This window comes from Poromitra crassiceps (assembly GCF_964638095.1).
Source record: "Poromitra crassiceps genome assembly, chromosome: 6".
Classification (NCBI taxonomy): Eukaryota; Metazoa; Chordata; class Actinopteri; order Beryciformes; family Melamphaidae; genus Poromitra; species Poromitra crassiceps.
Genome location: NC_139627.1, coordinates 56,176,935 through 56,200,436, shown reverse-complemented (window position 1 = coordinate 56,200,436; position 23,502 = coordinate 56,176,935).

Genomic DNA, 23,502 nt, shown 5'->3' with positions numbered 1-23,502 from the left:
ACTGATGTGACTGATGACATCACAATTGATCGAGTGGCATCACTGATGACATCACAATCGTGACTGAACCAGACCACCAACCACAGACAGACAGCCACCCACTTAGCCCATTTTAACCAAGATTATTGATTATTGTTGTCTCTTTTCAAATTTATATTATTATTGCTCTGTGTGCTTTTGCTATCTTATGCTATGTTTCATACTCATTGCGTGTTGCTTTTGCTATATTCATGTCCTGTGGAGCCTCCTGGCCTGAGAATTTCACAAGAGTGTAACTGGAGTGACAATAAACATGTTGAAATCTTGAAAGCCCTGCAGAAAGCTTGATGTTGACCAATGCCCACCCTATACATTCAGAGTTCTAGACTGAAAGCCCTGCAGAAAGCATATGCCATCCTTCTTGATGTGACAACCCCATACATTCAGAGTTCTAGACTCTCCCTCAGGTTCCTGTTGAAAACACTGAGGATTAACACAGAGGGAAACACTCCTTTGTTGTTAAATAGATACACGCTCACACTTTGCTGTAGTAATGCTTTACTGTAATGCACTGTACTTTCCCCTAGACTACAACGCACTGCATTATTTTAACTTTTGTATTGTTTTTGTGTTGTTCTTTGTGCTGTTTATTGCTGTGCCGCTTTGGGTCAAACAAATTGTGCTCTTGGATCATAATAAAGTTGACCTGAACTGAACTTGCACTGGTTTTTAACCTGCTATGGAGTGCCAGATCAGTGTTTGCCAGCCAGCATAGTTCAATACAATGAGTGATGAAAAGTTTAGACAAGCTCAGCTAGCTACTTGGCAGAAGATGAATTGAAATAACTTACAGTACTTACACTGATGTGCTGATGTGCCTTAATTGCTGTGTCAACCAAACCTGATACGCAGCATACTTTTCATTCAGGAGGGGGGGGGGGCATCATAGGTTACAGTGTTTTCCAAAAGGTGGGTCAGAACCCACAGGTGTGTCGCACGAGATTTGATTTGGGTCACCAAATAAATGTGCAGAATTTCTTCCACAGTCTTTTATTTAAATTGTGGATATTGTTTCACTGATGAGAAATCTAAATGCATTTATTTGGTCTCATTTATAAAATATTTGTGAAACGTTATACAGCTAGACAGATAGCTACACTACAAAGTTAAGGATGCTGACACTTTATACAGCTAGACAGATAGTTAACACTACAAAGTTAAGGATGCTGACACTTTATACAGCTAGACAGATAGTTAACACTACAAAGTTAAGGATGCTGACACTTTATACAGCTAGACAGATAGTTAACACTACAAAGTTAAGGATGCTGACACTTTATACAGCTAGACAGATAGTTAACACTACAAAGTTAAGGATGCTGACACTTTATACAGCTAGACAGATAGTTAACACTACAAAGTTAAGGATGCTGACACTTTATACAGCTAGACAGATAGTTAACACTACAAAGTTAACACTTTATACAGCTAGACAGATAGTCAAACCTTTATTTACCAGAAAATAAAAACCCAGTGAGACCGGTCTCTTTTTCAAGGGTGATCTGGCCAAGAAGGCAAAAGCACATGACACGTCGGACAAAAATACAAGTACAGGTGTGTTTCAGGTGTGTGTGTGTGCGCGTGCACGTGCACGTGGTTTCAGGTGTGTGTGTGTGTGTGTGTGCACGTGGTTTCAGGTGTGTGTGTGTGTGTGTGTGTGTGTGTGTGTGTGTGCGTGGTTTCAGGTGTGCGTGTGTGTGCGCATGGTTTCAGGTGTGTGTGTGTTCGCGCATGGTTTCAGGTGTGTGTGTGTTCGCGCATGGTTTCAGGTGTGTGTGTGTGTGTGTGCACATGATTTTAGGTGTGTGTGTGTGTGTGTGTGTGTGTGTGTGTGAGTGTGAGTGAGTGCACGTGGTTTCAGCTGCATGTGTGTACTGTATGCGCGTGCACGCGTGCGTCATTTCAGGTGTGTGTGTGTATGCGCGTGTGTGGTTTCAGGTGTGTTTGTGTGTGTGTCATTCGAGCGCGTAGCATATTGACGCTTTGTCCCGTCCCTTGTGCGTCGCTTGTTACTAACATGGTACCCTTGAGCGACACATGAAACGACTTGGGCTTTCCGACTAAACTCAATGCAAACCCATGGAAGTAATCTTTGACGCTTATGGCAACTGCTCCCCCATTAGCCTAACTGCTCCCCCGTTAGCCTAACTGCTCCCCCATTAACGTCTGGAGGAGCTAACCTCTCCCAGACCCTAACCCTAAACCTAACCTCTCCCACCCCATGCCTAAACCTAACCTCTCCCAGACCCTAACCCTAACCTCTCCCACCCCATGCCTAAACCTAACCTCCCCCAGACCCTAAACCTAACCTCTCCCACCTCCCACGCCTAAACCTAACCTCCCCCCAGACGCTAATGGGCGAGCAGTTGACTAATGGGCGAGCAGTTAGGATGATGGGGGCGCAGTTGCCATAAGCGTCAAAGTTGACTTCTATGGGTTTGCATTGAGTTTAGTCGGAAAGCCCAAGTCGTTTCATGGGTCGCTCAAGGGTACCATGTTAGTAACAAGTGGCGCATAAGGGACGGGACAAAGCGTCAATATGCTACGTGGTCGGAGTGAGAACGTGTTGGCGTGTGTGGTTTCAGGTGTGTTTGTGGCAAGGCGACCTAGTTGGTTCTCATGAGAGAGAGGTTGAGTCAACAAGCTGGCAACCAACACATACACACACACACACACACACACACACACACACACACACACACACACACACACACACACACACACACACACACAGCTTCCCCTCAAAACAGAGTTAAAGTGGTTGAAATGTGTCCCTGTGAAATGGCTCAGCCCTGCAGACCCTGATACATGTCAGTAGACGGACGGACGGACGGACGGACGGGCGAGCAGGCAGACAGGCAGGCAGACAGACAGACAGACAGACAGACAGGCAGACAGGAAGGCAGGCAGACAGACAGACAGACAGACAGACAGGAAGGCAGGCAGGCAGACAGACAGACAGACAGACAGACAGGAAGGCAGACAGACAGACAGACAGACAGACAGACAGACAGACAGACAGGCAGGCAGGCAGACAGACAGACAGACAGACAGGAAGGCAGGCAGACAGACAGACAGACAGACAGACAGACAGACAGACAGGAAGGCAGGCAGACAGACAGACAGACAGACAGGAAGGCAGGCAGACAGACAGACAGACAGACAGACAGGTAGGCAGGCAGGCAGACAGACAGACAGACAGACAGACAGACAGGCAGGCAGGCAGGCAGACAGACAGGCAGACAGACAGACAGACAGACAGGAAGGCAGACAGACAGACAGACAGACAGGAAGGCAGGCAGGCAGACAGACAGACAGGCAGACAGACAGGCAGGCAGACAGACAGACAGGAAGGCAGGCAGACAGACAGACAGACAGACAGACAGGCAGACAGACAGGCAGGCAGACAGACAGACAGACAGACAGGCAGACAGACAGGCAGGCAGACAGACAGACAGGAAGGCAGGCAGGCAGACAGACAGACAGACAGACAGACAGACAGACAGACAGGCAGGCAGACAGACAGACAGGAAGGCAGGCAGACAGACAGACAGACAGACAGACAGGAAGGCAGGCAGACAGACAGACAGACAGACAGGCAGACAGACAGGCAGGCAGGCAGGCAGACAGACAGACAGACATACATACAGGCAGGCAGACAGACAGACAGACAGACAGACAGACAGACAGACAGACAGACAGGAAAGCAGGCAGACAGACAGACAGACAGGCAGACAGACAGATGGCCTGAGAATTTCACAAGAGTATAACTGGAGTGACAATAAACATGTTGAAATCTTGAAAGCCCTGCAGAAAGCTTGATGTTGACCAATGCCCACCCTATACATTCAGAGTTCTAGACTGAAAGCCCTGCAGAAAGCATATGCCATCCTTCTTGGCATAAGCTCATCTAAGTACTTGGCAGAAGATGAATTGAAATAACTTACAGTACTTACACTGATGTGCTGATGTGCCTTAATTGCTGTGTCAACCAAACCTGATACGCAGCATACTTTTCATTCAGGGGGGGGGGGCATCATATTGTAGCGTTTCAGGTAATCCAGGTATTACCTGTAATGTGATGTGCAACATAAGTGTCTGGATTGTAGCTAGGAACTAATGTGTGTGGGTGTGTTCCTAAGGGAAAGGGGGTATATATGACCAGCGGCCGCTGTGCCGGATGTCAGTCTAGCTATGGAGCGAGCTGAGACGGTTGCTGTCTGTAGAGCTAGCGGTGTGAAGCTAGCTGCTAGGAGCTAAAGAAGCCTGTGAATGAAGAACCTGTACCAACTACAACTCTCCGTTCCTTGGCGTATCACCGATACGTTACATTGGTGTCAGAAGTGAAGCGGTAACGCCTGATTTCGGTCGAGAGGGGAGAGAGTGAGGAGGAACGGCGGAGGAAAAGTTGGAGATCAAAGGCTCGAGCGACCTAGCGGTAGCGAGCTAGCTGTGTGAGCTAGCTGCTACGAGCGCCACGTGTGATGGTGCGATTAGAAGAATGCCTGTCGGCGAACGGGAGAAAAGAGGAGCTGACGACGGAGATCAGCTCGATGCTGGCGGGCATGGAGGCCCGTGTGTTGAAAGAAGTCAGACGGCTGGTGGAAGAAACTCCTGCCTGGGCAGTAGAGGTGATGCGGACGCTGCGAGAAGTCATGCAGCGGGTGGATTTGATGAGCGCAGAGGGAGCGCAGTGTGGAGAACGGCCGGAGGAACCACAAAATAGACTGTGTTGGAGCTGTGGAGAACCGGGCCATGTGGCGAGGTGGTGCCGAGGCGAACCCGGGAGACGGACCGGGTATGCGGGACAACGACATGGACAGCAGGGAGCCTGCTGGGCATGCGGCGCGATCGGACATTTAGCCAGAGAATGTCAAGAAGCAGGCGGCGGACAGGTGAGACTTTGTTGGACGTGCAGGTCGCCTGAACATTTAGCTAGAGACTGCACTAAGAGTGCGAACGCTGGAAGAGACACACAGCCGGGGGAGCAGCCGGAGCAACAGGCAGAGGAGCAGCGGAGTAGCGGAGCAGTGGAGCAGCCTGAGCTACAAGCAGCGGAGCAACGGGGCAGTACAGAGCCGATTGTTCTGGGCAGGAGAGTGACTGTTGAGCCGGCCCAGGCTAGCTGCTCTGCATACCAGCCGGTAGAGGGGGACATCATCATCAGCGACGAGACCATCAGGAGAGCGGGGATCGTTTTGAACAGCCAGAGGGAAGTGAGCGACATCATCTGCAGAGCTGTTACAGTCGGGGGAGCGGCACTCGTGTCCCCGGGGGAGCGAGAGGGGTCAAGGCCGGAGGAGACGGCCCAACCAAGCCGCTACACAGCCCCCACGGCTGCACTGCAGAAAGCCGAGGTGAAGATCGACGCCGATGGTGTTTGCCCTGCTGTCCTCAACACGCCGCCCCCTGGGGGAGCGGGACGGGAGGACGAGCGAGTGCAAGAGGTGGAGCAGACAGACGAAGACAGGGCCATCTGGGAGGTCGACGGGCATGAGCGGAGACGCAGACAGATGGAGGATGCGGATATCGGTCCGGTGTATGCGTGGGTGGCGGCCGGACGCCAGCCCCCTGTGGAGGAGATTCACATGTTTTCCGGTGCCACGAAAGGACTGTGGAACATGTTTTCGGACCTGCAACTGGGTGGAGCTGGGGTTTTAGAGAGAAAGGGGCACGGGAAAAGCGGGACCCAGTGGATTGTACCCGGTTGCCTGCGAGAATTGGCACTGAAGTGGATGCACGAGGGCCCATACGGTGATCGTGGGCCCGAAGAGACACTCAGCCTCATCCGTGGACATTTCTACTGGGGCAAACAAAAGGAGGACGTGCGGAGATACTGCAGGGAGTGTGAGGTCTGTGGGGCACAAAGGGGGGACCGAAAAGAGTTACACTGCAGAGGACTAACCCCACTGGGGGTTGAGCGGGACTAGTGTACTTCAGGTGGGACAGAAGCTGTAAAAGGGGGGATGGAAATAGTGGTTGAAGTGAAGTGGAATAATGTGAGTAGGAAAAAAGGTTTAAATGAAGGTAATGAAAAAAGAATGATGTAAATGTTGGGGGTTATTGTCGAACTGAAATGATATGTGGGTTGAATTTAAATGAATGGGAAAAGAGGAAGGAATGAAAAGAAATGCAAATGGTGGTGGTGGAATGAAAATTAAGAAGTAGTGAAATAATAAGAGACAAATTGGGGGAATACAAAATGTTGTGGGGTGGTGTGTTTTGGTACAGGGGGATATGTGTGGGTTGTGGGTGTTAACGTGGGCGTTAACAAATGTTGGGTGAGGAGTATGTAGCGTTTCAGGTAATCCAGGTATTACCTGTAATGTGATGTGCAACATAAGTGTCTGGATTGTAGCTAGGAACTAATGTGTGTGGGTGTGTTCCTAAGGGAAAGGGGGTATATATGACCAGCGGCCGCTGTGCCGGATGTCAGTCTAGCTATGGAGCGAGCTGAGACGGTTGCTGTCTGTAGAGCTAGCTGGGTGAAGCTAGCTGCTAGGAGCTAAAGAAGCCTGTGAATAAAGAACCTGTACCAACTACAACTCTCCGTTCCTTGGCGTATCACCGATACGTTACAATATGTTACAGTGTTTCCCAAAAGGTGGGTCAGAACCATTGACAGTACAATATATGGACCACCTTAGCTATATGTTTTTGACACGGCAAAATGAAGCTCATTTCCCGATATTGTTTGATTTCGTTTGATTGGATGAATGGATTTTCCTGTTGCATTGTGGGAAATCTGTTCAAACCTGGAGCCGGGAAAACAGGAAAGGGCGTGAGCGTGGACGGGACTCGGGGGAGGGTTTCCTCCGCCACGGCATCCATCTTGTTCATGTTATTTTCCCTGCTAGCCGTTAGCTTGGCTAACAAATGTTGTTAACATTAGTTGCTATTGCTAGCCTTGCTCCATTGCTCTCACAGTGAATACAGTAGCCCGAAGAAAAACCAGAGTATTATTTCCTCCAGACCTCGCGCGGCGTCACCAGCCTGCCGCTTGCATCTTCCACAAAATCGAGGTAATCTTATTTTCTAACGTAACGCTAATTGCATAGCATGACATTAACGCTAGCTACATGTCCATTTGTCATTACAGGAGGACGTTAGACTAGAGTAGCATAAGTTAACGTTATACAACGTTAAACAGTATTGCATGCTGCACAGATTCGGACGTAGACAGAAAACAAACGCAGTTCTGTTTACCTAGGTTACCTCTTTGAGATGAGGCAGACTCAAAGCATACTCATATGATCTACCAGCTAATAGCGTTATATATCTAGCTAACGTTAGATGAGGGGGAACAAGCTGGGGGTTCAACTCCTCTGGATAGTTATCCACCTCTGCATTTACAGTATTTACCAATCGCACGTAGTGTTGGGTAAGCAAACGTTAACGTTATACAGTGATTAACAGTGTCTAATTCGTTTCTTCCAGGGGGTAGCTGCTGTCCAGTACCAGATGGGACACACAACAGAGGATCATGATTTGAAGATCAAAGCTATAATATTCTGTTCTCCTGAGATTAACTATACACGTTACTGCTGATCAGTTGTTTCAACATAGGAAATTGCAATAACACACAAGCCAAATGCTGACATGAGAGATTTGCTTTGAACAATTGTAGCTATCTGCCAGTGACCGGAGAATATTGTTATATTTGCTTGTTTTAATGCTTTTGTCAATAAACATTGTCAACAAAGATAGCCTTGTTGTATATTATCATGTATCTGAATGTCGCAAATATGATCGCGCAGAACGATCCATTAGTTGTCTGGTCAGGGGCAGGTTGGATAAAATGATCAGATGTGATATAAAGATTGTTGATGTCGAGTGAACACAAACTACGAACCGAAGATTGGACGAGGACATGACGACGGAGAAACAACCGATCAGCAGTCTGCTTCAATCAACGAATGCTTTATATTTATTGAAATGAAATATGGTGATATCTGGTGGTCTGAAATTACTCTCTAGCTAGGCTAACTGGCTCATATTATGTCATATTATTGTAACGTCTGAATCAGCGTTTCATAACTTTATAATATCCTAACATTACTGTATAGCCTGACGTTAGCTAATGCTACCCATCCTTCCATTGGTGTATGCTGCCTTTAGCTTGTGGTATTATGGTACAGTAATATTGTCTAGCTAGACAGACAAGTTTATCTGAAATCAGGGTGACAAGATCCCTGCTGCTAGCTCGTCTGCCTTTCTGTGTCACAGAGTATCTTGCATGTTTACAGTATCTTAACAGACTGCATTACATGCTACACCATGCAAATATATTTTGATATAATTCAAACAATGGTTCCTTTCCATGGTGGGCTGGACTGTATGTATTGCTGTGGAAAAAGTTACATTTGATTGTTTCAAGTGTTACACGTTATTTAACTGAGCTTTGCGGAATTACCTCAACACAATTGTGTATCAGCTTTAAATGTCCAATATATACATCATTAAACAAACGACCAGCAGCATTCAAATGTGCAAAAACGTTATATTTATTGAAATGTGGTGATCATGTCACAAGTCACATTACATAACGATATAGCGTTAGGTGTTCTTTTGATCAACAGACCTCGGGGGCTCTATACTGTTGCTAGCTAGCTAGCCGCAGATCAGCTCTGAAGCCCCAACTTCAGAGCTGCCCGTCCACTAAAACCCGATTTCGATATAGCGTTTTAGGTGTTCTTTTGATCAACATACCTCATCACGGGGATCTATACTGTTACGTGTGTCTACTAACATCATTAAAATATCATAAGGGTAACGCTGTTTCTGTTATTTTACTTTTATCTCTGGCTACGTTGCTAGCTAGCTAGCTAGCCTGCCTTGGCAACTGGTTGGGATCATCTGATTTCCTGTGGCTGGTGTAAATCAAAGAAAATCCCGCCCCCAAAGTTATAATTTTTATCGGCTCTTTTACTCGAAATGGGACCATAATTTAGAAAACGGAGCCCAGGGGAGCATGAAAAAGACTTGAAATTGTTTATTCAGACCATAAGCTCATTCGGAAAATGTTTATTTAAGACACAGAACGAGAGAGAAGTCGGCTCATTTTTACATTGGAGCCAATGTACGTGTCGTCACTTCCGGACCTGACGTGCGCCCCCCTGCGGACTTTTCGAATTAATGGAATTTCACGACTGGCTTCATACATTACCTAATTCTGTTGCCCACTGGTCAGAACCCACAGGTGTGTCGCAGGAGATTTGATTTGGGTCACCAAATAAATGTGCAGAATTTCTTCCACACTCTTTTATTTAACTTTTTTTAAACAAGGGCTATTTTGCCCCTGTGAAATATATTTCGGGGGCATTTTTGGATCTTTTCCAGGGCAATTTTATCAAATGTTGGGAAATACCTTAGTTGCACCTATGTAGCATGACAGACCAATCAATGACTCTTATCCAAGCATATTTTATTTCTAAAAGTTCATAAACAGTCACAGTTAAATATCCTTATTTCCTATCTTAACAACACTGTTGATTGTATGGCATGTTATTAATGTACTTGGCAAAAACATGAGTGAACTATCTGCCCTTTGACGGCGCAACATTGGCATGTGGCCTTGTGCCACATCATGCCAGGGCACAAAGGCAATTGCTCTGACATCGTGAAGAGCGATTTTTCTGAAATGTGTGTTAAAATGATTCAATCACACATCCTTTGCATAGGACAGGGTATATTAAACTGAGACCACTGATGCTTATAAAGCAACTGACAGTAGGCAGGCTGGTAGCAGGGCACAGGTGGCCTTAGGGATCTCAGGGCATCACGGCCAGAGAATTCCCACTCTAGCCAGCAGCTAACTACATTAATGCAGGAAATGCAAAGGCATAATGACAGAGGGACTGTTGAGAATATCAATGTTCCTCAGACATGTTATAAAATGACTATGAAAAGCCCTATACGGCTAAAATGACAATATATTTCCTTTCCATACACCTCCATGGCGTCCGCCATTTTGTGAAAATGTCACACGAGACACGTCACGAGTCGTGATCGCAAAGCTTTCAGAAAATGTCCATGTCGTGAAAACACCACATGAGGGGGCCGTTCAAGTGGACTTCTGTCATATTCACGGTAAACACGATCCCACTTTAAGAGCCCATTAGGCCTACTCCTTACACCAGGGGTTCCATTAGGCCTACTCTTTACACCAGGGGTTCCATTAGGCCTACTCCTTACACCAGGGGTTCCATTAGGCCTACTCCTTACACCAGGGGTTCCATTAGGCCTACTCCTTACACCAGGGGTTCCATTAGGCCTACTCCTTACACCAGGGGTTCCATTAGGCCTACTCCTTACACAAGGGGTTCCCAACCTGTTTTCACATGATGTGACCCAACTTTGAAGTCAGAAAATAAAAACTAGGACATTCAAGTTTCGGTACATCGGTAATATCATCAGTGACATCATCAATGATGTCACATGTAACAGTATGCTGACTTCTTTCCTCAGAATTCTAACTTTTTTCTCTGAATTGTGACATTAAAATCAGAATGCTGACTTTTTTCCCTCAGAATTCTGAGTTTAATCTCAGAATTCTGAGAATTCTGAGTTTAATTTCAGAATTCTGACTTTTTTCTCCAAATTCTGGCATTAAACTCATAATTCTGATTTTAATCTCAGAAGTCTTCTGGCTTTCCCCCCCCCCCAGAATTTAAGTCAGAATTCTTATTTCTAATCTTATTTTCAGAATTCTGACTTCATTATCAGAATCCTGACAAATTCAGAACTCAAATACATTTTTCCCATATGGCCCAAATCCTCTTTGGTAGTTAAAGAAAAGGGGTCGGCAACCTTTTTGAGATGAAGTGCCATTTTCAAATTTGCTTGTCAATCAGTCAATCAGCCACACCAAGATTAATGACTCACACATCACAATGTAAATCTCCAACAGATGTGTAATATTATTCCATCCAAAATCAGGCCATTTAAATGAGAGCATTATACCAGATACATAGCACGCTCCTTCTCTGTCTTCCACGCTTGCATTTTTCATCTGCTTTCTGCTGCCATGGAAGACAACTGATCAGAGACAGGAGTGGGTCACTACTATAAATATCCTAAATAACATGCCGCGCAACTGCAAATGACTGTGAAATGGTAATTTGGCAGGGCACTCCAACATTCCTACCAAAAAATTCAGTTGTGCACTGATTGCTACTGTGCACTGCTGTGCCACAAGTTACCCCTTCGCGAGCCAGAGGTGGCACCCGGCCATAGGTTGCTGACCTCTGCCCAGGGGTGGAAGGAACGAATTACAACTACTCACGTTACTGTAATTAAGTACTTTTTTTTGGTACTTTTAAAAGTAATTTTTTCAAGTCTGTAATTTTACTCTTACTTAAGTATTGATTGCACCATGTAATCTACTTCGTTACTTTTTAAATCATACTGAGTACTGAGTACAATTTGAATTAATTAAATCCAAACATCCAAACCTTTGATCTGCATTTTACACAGCCAATAAACTATCAAGTGATCGCAAACGGGCCAATGAAAACCATGAAATGGGGGGGGGACACGCCCACAGGTTAGATGTTGTTTTCCAGCTTGGATAGGTGACATGACCACGCCAGAGACGGGGATTTAATCAGGAGAATGACTCTCACCTGAGAGTGAGCAGAGGGGAGACGCTGATTGAGAACTGAAAAGGCAGTAAGTCTATGGCTGGTTTTACACCGGCGACCCAAGCCTTGCCTATGCCTTGCCTTTACCGACGCTTTTAAATAGGCGTCCGTTTTAGTCAATGAGGCTGTGTACACCGGGCGCCTGAGCGTGAACCCTGCGTGTACCCACGCCTTGCCTGTGCCTTGCCGATTTTATCGAATAGGCGAGAGTTCTATTTTCACGCTTCATTCACACAGACAACCTACGCCTTGCCTTGCCTCAACCCACGCCTACGCCGAGCTGGGCGTGAACCTGTTACACGCTTTTGCGATCACACCGCACGCCTTTTGCACGCCGAACCTGGAGCCGAGTCACAAGCGCCTCTCCTCTCTCCCGACTGTATTTTTTCACGTGTTGTCCAGAATTGTCATGGGTAGCCTCTACTCTAGGTAAAATAAATCGGATATATTTAATGTTCTATTGATGCTGGATATGTATAACCAGGTCTGACTATAGTCGGACATTTTAGAGAGGTGATCTTGCAAGAATATGTGCTGGCACAACAACATTGTCCATCTTGCTTCTTCGGTCGCTATTCTCTCTCATGAAGATTTGTTTGCCGACAGGGAGAAAGCCCCACGTGATAGCCACCCGTCAATCTCTCTCTCGCTCTCTCTCTCTGCTCAATACTGTTGTAGAAACTCCATTTTATTTTGAAATTCAGTTGACTTTGCCAGTTCCCACGGATATTGTCGCGTTTTTCTTTCATGGCTTGACAGAAAAGCCTGCCTGCACGCGCCTTGTCGGCGTGAAAATAGAACTCTCGCCTATTCGATAAAATCGGCAAGGCACAGGCAAGGCGTGGGTACACGCAGGGTTCACGCTCAGGCGCCCGGTGTACACAGCCTCATTGACTAAAACGGACGCCTATTTAAAAGCGTGGGTAAAGGCAAGGCATAGGCAAGGCTTGGGTCGCCGGTGTGAAACCAGCCTCACGCCGACAAGGCGCGTGCAGGCAGGCTTTTCTGTCAAGCCATGAAAGAAAAACGCGACAATATCCGTGGGAACTGGCAAAGTCAACTGAATTTCAAAATAAAATGGAGTTACTACAACATGTTGAGCAGAGAGACAGAGATATTGACGGGTGGCTATCACGTGGGGCTTTCTCCCCGTCGGCAAACAAATCTTCATGAGAGAGAATAGCGACCGAAGAAGCAAGATGGACAATGTTGTTGTGCCAGGCTGCCAGCACATATTCTTGCAAGATCACCTCTCTAAAATGTCCGACTATAGTCAGACCTGGTTATACATATCCAGCATCAATATAACATTAAATATATCCGATTTATTTTACCTAGAGGCTACCCATGACAATTCTGGACAACACGTGAAAAAATACAGTCGGGAGAGAGGAGAGGCGCTTGTGACTCGGCTCCAGGTTCGGCGTGCAAAAGGCGTGCGGTGTGATCGCAAAAGCGTGTAACAGGTTCACGCCCAGCTCGGCGTAGGCGTGGGTTGAGGCAAGGCAAGGCTTGGGTCATCGGTGTGAAACCAGCCTATGGCTGCGGTGTTGCTGCTGGAGCGTTTCTCTCATTGATACGGCTGGTGACTCTCTGGGACGAGGGAGACGTTCGCAGCTGGTTAGGGCTGCCGACGCTGAAGACAGCTAGAGAGGGGGAAGTTATCCCAGTGTGGCTGTAAGAGGGGAGGTCAGCTGCCTCCTGTACTAGTTAGTCAGGGCTGGGGCTGTAGGAGTGTCAACTGGCCGCCGCTCTCCAGCCGATCCTCAGCAGCAGTACACTGCCGTATGCAGGGCCGTAGCTAGCTATGAGGACGGGGAGGTCCGGACCTCCCCTAATATTTCAGAGATTTTTTTAATATTTCAGAGCTTTTTTTTTTTTTTTTTTTTTTTTTTTTTTTAGCCTTTATTTAACCAGGTTTGTCCCATTGAGATCAAAGATCTCTTTTACAAGAGAGACCTGGCCAAGAAACAGCAGCAACACAAAGTTACAACAAACAAACACATAAACACATACAATTGAAAAACATTAAAATGATCAAATAAAACATTTGCATACAGACAGCCTGTTCTCAAGAGATTTTACCATAGCCTTAAAACCATTTAAGGTTACTAAGCTATTAAGTTTAAGATCAGACTGCAGACTGTTCCATGCGGTGGGTGCAGAGAACCTAAAAGCTTTCTTCCCCAATTCAGTTCGGACTTTGGGAACAGAAAATTGTAGAGTGTCCTGAGAACGAAGATTGTAAAAAAATAAAACAATCTGCATGGAAAACAGGAAAAGCATGAAAAACACGGGATCGCTTTCATTTTGAAACGAAAGGCAGGTCAGGCAGGAAGTCATCTGACGCCGCGTCCGCGGTAACTTGATTCTGAGAGAGCAGCAGCATGGTGGTGAGTGATGACTGTCTGTCTGCCTGGCGAGATAATTGAAGGTGAGCGAGCTGCGAGACAGTGAGCGAGTGAACGACAGACAGTGAGTGACACACACTGACAGATTTTTTAGCAACAACCAAGAAAGTAAGTGTCTAGTCTGTCTAAGTAACTTTGTGTGTTGTGTACGGCTTGGGTTGTGTACCTGTGTTTGTAGGTGTCATTTTGATATGAATTTGGCTAAAACAGTTTGTGTTTGTTAGTTACAATTATGTTGACAGGAGAGCTGAGCAGGTGGTGACATGAAAGAGAATATACTGAATAATGACATCACAACAGTATAATCCTAATGTTGATTTAAAATGATATATTACTCTAAATATGGCTTAAAAATGGGAAGAAAAAAAACCAAAAAAATTTCCGCCGGCGCCCTAATGGGCGCCGCCGAATCCGCCTCCCCTTGCTGGACCTCCCCTATTTCGGAACCCTGGCTACGGCCCTGGCCGTATGCTGTCCACAAACTTTCCTGAGTCATCACTGACTTTGTCCAGCGCCGCCGACGAAGCCGTGATTGAGTAGCCTATTTTTTTTTTTACCATATATATGTTTTATGTCTGTGTTTGGGTCCTGTCTTTGTTTATTTGTTAGCTTATAGGTTTTAGATAATATAGTGACTTTTGTATTGCCCTTCGGTTTCCTGTGTGGGATCATTACAGCCTCTTTGACATTGGACAGGCTCACAACATATGTTGTTGTGTTTCTGACTTGGATTGTGGTTGTTTCCACAATCTTTCCAAATCCTTGTATACTGTACTGTACAGCCACCCTAGTGATGTCATCAAGGAGCGCAATAGTTGGCAAAAAGGTGAAATGTTCATCCTTCTAGCAAATCTAGGTAAATTTCAGACTTGAAAGCAGTGTCCTGTCTTCTCTGAGGTGACATGCAAATTAACTAGATTCATATGATCAAATGTTTCCTGTCCTCTTTAAGAGTCAAATGCTTACCAGTATTATTAAAAATGAATAACATCTTTGGGATAAGCAAACCTTCAGCAGGTGTGACTGACAGACCCCTCCCACCCACCAGTTTTCAGTTATTTAGGGTTTTGCTCCCTGTTGATACTAAGAAGTGATTGATATTTCATTCATATCATTTATTAGATAAATATGCTTTGTTGAAAGTGTAGAATGTAGTTTCTACATGGATCTCCCGTTTCAAGTGAATGCCTGTGACAGCCTGCTATTAAAAATCGATGGTTAAAAAAGTAACTAATACTCTGAGTAGTTTTTTAGAAGAGTACTTTTTACTTTTACTTAAGTATATTTTTAACACCAGTACTTTTACTTGTAATTGAGTAATATTTCAGTAAGGTAACAGTACTTCTACTTGAGTACAAACTTTCAGTACTTCTTCCACCACTGCCTCTGCCACACCTGACTACAGAAGTTGTTGTGTGCCACGTGCCACATGATCTGCTGTAATGCATTTGATTCATCATCACAGACTGCAGACATTAAACCATCAAGATACTGTAAGGATTGTTCAGACTTCAGGTAGGGCCTGGTTTTTAAATAAACAATTAGGGCTCGTGTCGGCTAGGGCTCGTTATGCTCGCTGAAGCGTTTTTTTTATTATTATTATTATTATTATTTAAGAAATGTTTTTCCAAAAGTACATTTTCATCATCACAACAGCTCTGTGTCATTGTCAGGCTGTACAGAGCAAGAGACACGCTCCCTCAGAGGTCTGCTACCCGACGGGTCCCGAGACCCGGTGCTGGGTATTGGATTGTCTCGGGCCCGGGCCGGGCTAGTATGGAGGACCAGGAGGGTCTTACACTAATGAATAGAGTGTCCCCTTAATAATTATCCAATCGTACAATTAAAAAGAGTAATTTCAAAAAGAATTCACAAATGACGTATTAATACATCATTAAAAAGTCGTATTTGGAAAAGGAACTTCAAAAACATCCATTAAACAGTGTATTTCAAAATGGAATTACGAATACATCATTTAAAACATCATTTAATACATCGTTTCCTTATTCCTATTCGAAATAACCATTTGGAATTGTATTTGAAGTCACTATATTAAATCCCCGATTCGAAATAACGATTGGAAAAGCCATTTACCCATTGCATGACACTTTTGGCCTTAGCCTAGAAAAACTGTGTAAAACAATGCAAATTAGACATGTACTTTAATTTTAAATTTGACATACCTTGTAGGCCCTGGAGAGTCTTAAGCTAATGAATAGAGTGTTCCTTTAATAATTATCTAATCGTACAATTAAAAAGACTAATTTAAAAAAGAATTCACAAATGACGTATTAATACATCATTAAAAAGTTGTATTTGGAAAAGGAACTTCAAAAACATCCATTAAACAGTGTATTTCAAAATGGAATTACGAATACATCATTTAAAACATCATTTAATACATCATTTCATTATTCCTATTCGAAATAACCATTTGGAATTGTATTTGAAGTCACTATTTCAAAACTAATTCAAAAAACCGATTGGAAAACCATTTCGTTTTAAGGCGACCCTTTTTTGCTCTTTGTCCCCAGCTAAACAGTGTCAATCGTGAATCCATGGTCCTAATGCAAATGAGCCATGTAACAGGCTCTCTGATTGGCTAGAGAGCTTTGAGGCGCGAAAGAGCCTGGCTCAGTGGACTGCCTCTTTGTGTTCACACCCAGAGCTATATAGATACAAGAGTTGTGACATGTCCATTCACCCCAATGGACCAACCTCACAAAAAGGTACTGGATTAAGCAGCGCTGTCGAGCTGCAGCAAAATTCACACTCTGTGTTGTACTTTGAAAGGGTCAGACGTTTAAAAAAGTCAAATTGTATATTTTCAGCTTCATTTTATGCATCCAAACGTAAGTCAAGTCAAGTCAAGTCAAGTTTATTTATATAGCCCTAATTCACAAGCATGTCTCAGAGGGCTTCACAGAAAGTATGTCTAGCTAATTCTAGCTAACACACAGTAACACGAATATACAGAATAAAGATAACATTTGAACAGTTGATAATATAGAAAATATAGGAATGAGGGGAGAGCAGAGGAGAGCGCAGGAGAAGGGAGAATAGCAGGGGGAATGTGAGAGAGTGATGGGGTGGGGAGGGTATAGGAGGTGGGGAGGAGCAAGAGGAGAGAGCATGAGAGGGGAAGGGAGGGGAAGTGTGGGGGAGAAGAGAGCAGGGGGAGGGAGGAGGTGGGGAGAGAATGAGCAATATAGACGGAGGAGAGGGGGGAGGTGCGGAGAAGATAGGAATGTGGAGGAGGAGAGAAGGAGAGATGGGGGTACAGGGGAGGGAGAGCCAGGGTAGAGAAGCAGGGGGAGCGTCCCACATCCCCCCCCCCCCCCCAGAGAGGACAGAGAGGAGGAGAGAACAGAGAAGGAAAGGTGGGAGGGTGCAGGGGAAGGAGTGCAGGGGGAGAGGGGGAGAGAACAGAGAAGGAGAGGTGGGAGGGTGCAGGGGGAACGCGGGAGGAGGAGGCAGGGGAGGGAACAGACCTCTCCGCCCCCTCCTCCCCCCCGAGAGGACAGAGGGGAGGAGAGAGCAGAGAAGGAGAGGTAGGGGGGTGCAGGGGAAGGAGTGCAGGGGGAATGTGAGAGAGGGGAGAGGACAGGGAGGAGGAGAGAACAGAGAAGGAGAGGTGGGAGGGTGCAGGGGAGGGAGAGCAGGGGGAACGTGGGAAGGGGCGGCGGGGGAGGGAAGAGCATGGAAGGAGAGGGTGCGGGGGGGGGGGAGTGGGAAATGTGGGAGAGTGGGGAACAGGAGGGGGAAGAAGGGAAAGGAGCGGGGGAAAGAGAAAGAGAGGGGGGGGGGGGAGATCAGACAACTGACTACTCTAAGCATTAACCAGAGCTAACTGGGACATAGTATCTAGCTAGTCTACAGTCTAATCTGGCCTATCCTACTCTGCTCTAGTCTGATCTTTGCCTGAACACTAACAGGTCAGCCTTAGGCTGTAGCTAATCTATCGCCTACCTAAACTGTTCTAAACCAACCGGCAGCCCTCGACCAGTGATGAAGAGCACCGATGCCCCCCGCCCCGGCCCCCCCCCCCCCCACATAAGGCGTGGGAGAGAAGGCCGGGCCGTGACACAGCGGCGTCCCCACACCCCCAGTGAACGCAAGAAAACCTTTCCACCAAATGGATTGCCCCAGTGACTTGGCTTGGCTACATTGGCTAACGTAATGGCTACATGAGTCATGATTTTGGACCTTCGCTGACACAACTCTCTTACTAGATTCCTCTGGTCACACCCCCAGTCATTTGCGCCAGCCAGGTAACGTTCTTTGTTTCATGCTCCAGAGCGCTGCAGAGTGCAGACCAGACTCCTCTATCAGAAATGTCCGACATGTATTGATGTATGTATTGATGTATTGATCCGACAATGTCCGACAAAAGTCCACTCAAGGTCATACTATGCTATATGTTTTAACTGGTTGACTTTGCAAAAAGCTCTTGATATGGGCATAATATAAAGTCACTGAACCTGTGTATTTTATGTTAATATTTCAGGAAGATATAAAATGTAGAAGCCACTTTGGTTTGCGTCTTAAGAACTTTGACACCTTCAAAACAAGCTGTTATGTCACTCTAAAATGTAGTGCATTGCCACATTTTCAGACTTGGTCTGGTTCTTTGTGTTGTGTATAGACAGCCTTTAACACTTTACCAGAAATTGTCACATTCATTTGGAGTAAAACTGCAGGTCACTGTTTTCACCGATGGAACCATGCATGCAAGCTACACAAAAACATACTGTACTTGTGTTTTGAGAACATTACTCAGATGCTGGTACAAACAGGAGAAGAAAAAGACACTCAGTGCAGCAGGCCATGGGGTGCAAAAAAACAATTTATTTTTCAAGGGTTCACAGTTCACACACATTGTGGAATAATGGATTTCCATAACTTTTCCATGACTTGAAACCAAATTTCCATGACCAAACTTTTTGTAAAGCCTCGGTGTATACATGAAAAAGTGAGTAACGACATTCAATGCAGTGGAATTACTAACAGATGAAAAGAATTGCAAAACGAACATGGTAGTTAGGACTAACACACATTACTACCCCCAACACTGAAGACAAAGATCTTGAGTCGGGCTGGCCGATATGGAAAAATCATCTCGGTATTTTTAGGCTGAATGGTGATACATGATAGATCTGTGCCAATTTTATGCTGTATTTCCATGACTTTTTCAAAACCTTCCAAAAAAATATTTTTTTTCCAGGAAAATGCATTTAGAATTTCTATTACTTTTTCATGACTGTATGAACCCTGTATTACAGAGTATTTTCCATGAAAACAGTGCAGAGTTCAAAAGTCATATTATGGCAGCCTATGCAAAACTGAATGACTGTGGGGGGTTTGAGCGTTTGAAAGTCAGAGATGACCAAAGTACAGGGTATACCATTAGATCAATCAAGACCCACATCAGGAGTGCCCTCATCTACATACCTCCAATGCAAAAAGACATTGATACAACACCTCTAAGTTTTAATGAGTTTACTTCTATTTTCTTTAGTAAAATATTGATATTGTCCTTTCTCTGATGACAAACCATAACCTAAATTCTCAATAGGTCGCAGAGTCAGCTGTACCTGGGCCCAAGGAAAAATGTTTGACTTGTGGAGAAGATATCCTTTTCAGTGAACTCAGGGATCATGTCAAACACTGCAGGTATTCACTAGGGATGGGCATCGAATTTCAAATTTTCGAATAATCGTTGTTATTATCAAGGTCGACTTTTGTTATTGAAAGTCGAAATTCGATTTTTTTTTTTTTTTTTGTGAAATGTTGCATTGTCTCCCCTGATTCTAAGTATAGTCGAATCGCTTGGTTTGAGCAAGTAAAACAATTTTTATAAGCATTTTAAGCAAGGTTTATGGAAAAATGAATGGCGGATGAAATCCCATGAAGAGGGAGAGGGGGTGACTTTGGCACCCCTTTGGCACTCAGACCTGAGCCTACTAAATATTTAATGAACCACTCATGATTGTCAAAACTGTTTTTTATTTTCGAAAATGTCAATGTCATGTAACGTGTTCTTTACTTCAGTGGTGCAATGCTTGTTTGAGCTAAAAATCTACAGCAGAAGCTTTTTCTATTACGGTAATTAATAAAGCCTTAGACTTAGAATCAGGGAAGACAATGCAACATTTCACTCACAATTTTTTGTTTTTTTTTACATTTAATTTTTTTTACATTTTTATTTTCGAATTTCGATTAAAAGTAGACTTTGGCCAGCGAATTTCGAATAGTGTTTTTGCTAGAAATGCCCATCCCTAGTATGCACAGGACACTACATGTGGTGTTTCAAAAAATGTACTATTACCAGTCAGTAAATGTTGGTTAATGACGTCTGCAGGAGCCATGCTTGTTTATTTGTTTATTAAAAGGATCCCCATTAGCTGGACGCCTTGGCGTCGAGCTAGTCTTCCTGGGGTCCATGACAGACAAACATAGAACATTAAAACATTCAAATCATTAGTAAAATCATATCAATACATTAGAAACATTAGAAACATACATTAGAAACATAGCCTACATTAGAAACATCAATCCTTTCATAACATTAAAATTACATTAAAATATAGCAGTCCTACGGTCATATCAAAACATTCATAATCAAAACACTGGAAACAATTGCTACCACATATTTGGTTGGTCCTGCAGGTGTGATCGTAGGCTTCTCTTAAAGCAAGCCAGTCCACTGATTAAAGAAATGTTTCCTGGAAGATTATTCCACATCTTCACAGCCCTATAATTTAAAGCTCTTTTTAAGCTGTTTGACCTTGGAAGGGGAAGGGTCATCTGCCCCCTGCTGGCCGCTCTAGTAGCGTGCAGGTGAGTCTCAGCACTGTAGACAATTGTTCTAGAAATAAATCCAGGTATCTGAGTATTGATGACTTTGTGAAAAAACACAAGTGTGTTGGATGTCAGTCTTTTCTCCACACAAAACCATCTTAGCTTTCTATGCATTTCGGCAACATTGGTCCTCGAGGAGCAACTTAGTGCAAGTCTAGCTCCTTTGTTTTGAGTTATTTGTAACCTCCTTATGAGGCCCCTTGATGCAGATGACCACACACCAGAACAATAGTCTAAATGACAAAGAACCAAGGAGGAAACAATTTGATTAAACAAAACAGAAGGAAGAAAAAGAGCACACTTTCTCGCAGCAGCGACTGCCGCTCCCATTTTGCGGACAATATTGTTAACATGGTCAGACCAGGACAATGCACTGTCTAGCCAAATACCCAGTAGCTTTGCCTTTTTCACTTGTTGGATAGGGTGACCCTCTATGATTAGATTAAGTTTCGGATCTCGAGCTAGCTTTAGCTTTGATCCAAATACCATTGTAACAGTCTTAGATGGATTCAGTAAGAGCTTGTTTGTTTTAACCCAAAGATATATGCAATTCAGCTCCCTTGTCAGAACCTGCTTGAGCTCTGTGCATGTGGGGGAAGCATAATAAAGGGTAGAGTCATCCGCGTACATGGTCAGAGACGCCTCTTTAACTGCCAATGGCATATCGTTTGTAAAAATTGAGTAGAGGAGAGGGCCGAGGCAACTCCCCTGCTTGTGATAATTTACTGTACAAGACATCGTACAAGCTACACAAGATCATACTTGCGACAACACTACTCAGACACTGGTCCCAACTGCAGACGAGAAAGACCCTCACTGCAGGTGGCCTTGGGGAGCAAAACCATAAATTTTCCCCCTTCTTTACTTTTTACAGGTGATGAAAGTCAGATTATGGCAGCCTATCCAACACTGAATGACTGTGGGGCCACTGGGGGGTGAACCATGGTCTGTTAGAACCACATCTGAGAATATTCTTAGTGTACAGAAACTAAGATAAAAAAGGTCATTCTACATTCTCTAACTAAGGGGTTTTCAAAGTCAGACTGTGGGCCTGCCCCCAGACAAAACTTGTGAAAAGGAGCCCCCCTCGCTTAATTCCTGGATGCCTATGGAATCATGATCATCTTATTTGATCCCGTAGACACTTAACAATTGAGCAAATATGGCGTGATATTGCTGTTTGACATACATCATACTACACCAAATACATGGAACAGTCTTGGCTGAAGGCATTTATTAGTTTCTGACTCTGGGTAAGTGTGATAAGAGTGGAAAAACAGTAAAAGAAACAACAACTACAAACTAAATTTCACACATTTGGCCTATTCTATGTGACTTCCTCTTAATAATTAATATATTTTTTCAGTTCCATTCACTGAGCCTCCGCTGAAACTGCTTGGAGCCCCCCTGAGGAGGCCGGCGTTGAAAACCTCTGCTGTAACTGTTAATTTCTTGTAGGTGACATTATGGAATTAATTGTAACACTTTTTGCTGAGGGACCCTCTGGAAATGCCTGAACCCCATGTTGAGAACCACTGGTCTAAGATAAACTAAAAGTCGGTCCCCCAAGCAGACCCTCACTCATTTTTTCTTTGAACAAATCATAGTCTTTGTGGACTGGCAACCTTAAAATAATGCAACCTGTGTCTGCTTCTGGGTAGATCTTGCCCGACTCTTCTGGAAAGATCTCCAGTGTGGGCTTGTGTAGGAAGCCATTGAGAGGTACAGCGGAGGACCCAGATGCAAACTCGAGCACATTCTCCAACGTCAGGCGGCCACATTCTCCATCTAGAATGAAAATGTTATTTATTCATGAGCATTTAAAATAAATGTTTCTTTCATTCCAAGCTATCGTCCTGTAACGACTGGCAAGCGTTCATCAAACTGAACTGGGATTTTAAAATCTCTAACACTAGAAATACCACAGCGGTCATTTTGACCTTTTCGAAATGAGCAATAACTGTTGAATTAAAAAATACAATGATGCTGGTACCTGAAGTGTGTAATTTAAAATCGTTTTTATATTAATTACACAAAAGGCAACGAAAATATAATTTTTACGTAGAAAGACCATACAGTCATTTTGACCTCACTGAATTTCGCATGGGTTCTAGAACCAGTTTTGAGTCTAGATTTTCACATTTTGGTGTTGTAAATGCATTTTGTAAATGCATTAATCTGTCAATTGGGTATTTACCATGAGAGATTATAGTTTGGAAACTAGCTGTCAAAATGACCACTTATGGCCAGTCTAGTAGTTACGGAATTCTGGTCCTTCTTTCAACTTGTTAAAATGGACATTTGTGTTATTTAGTCTCTTCAAAATATATATTGACAGAATGAATGCAATGCATTAATCTCTCAATTTTCTCTCTAGATTTTCACATTTTGGTGTTGTAAATGCATTTTGTAAATGCATTAATCTGTCAATTGGGTATTTATCAGGAGAGATTATAGAGTTTGGAATCCAGTGGTCAAAATTACCACTTATGGTCGTTCTAGCAGTTAAGGAATTCTGGTCCTTCTGTTAAGGCTAACTATAACTATGT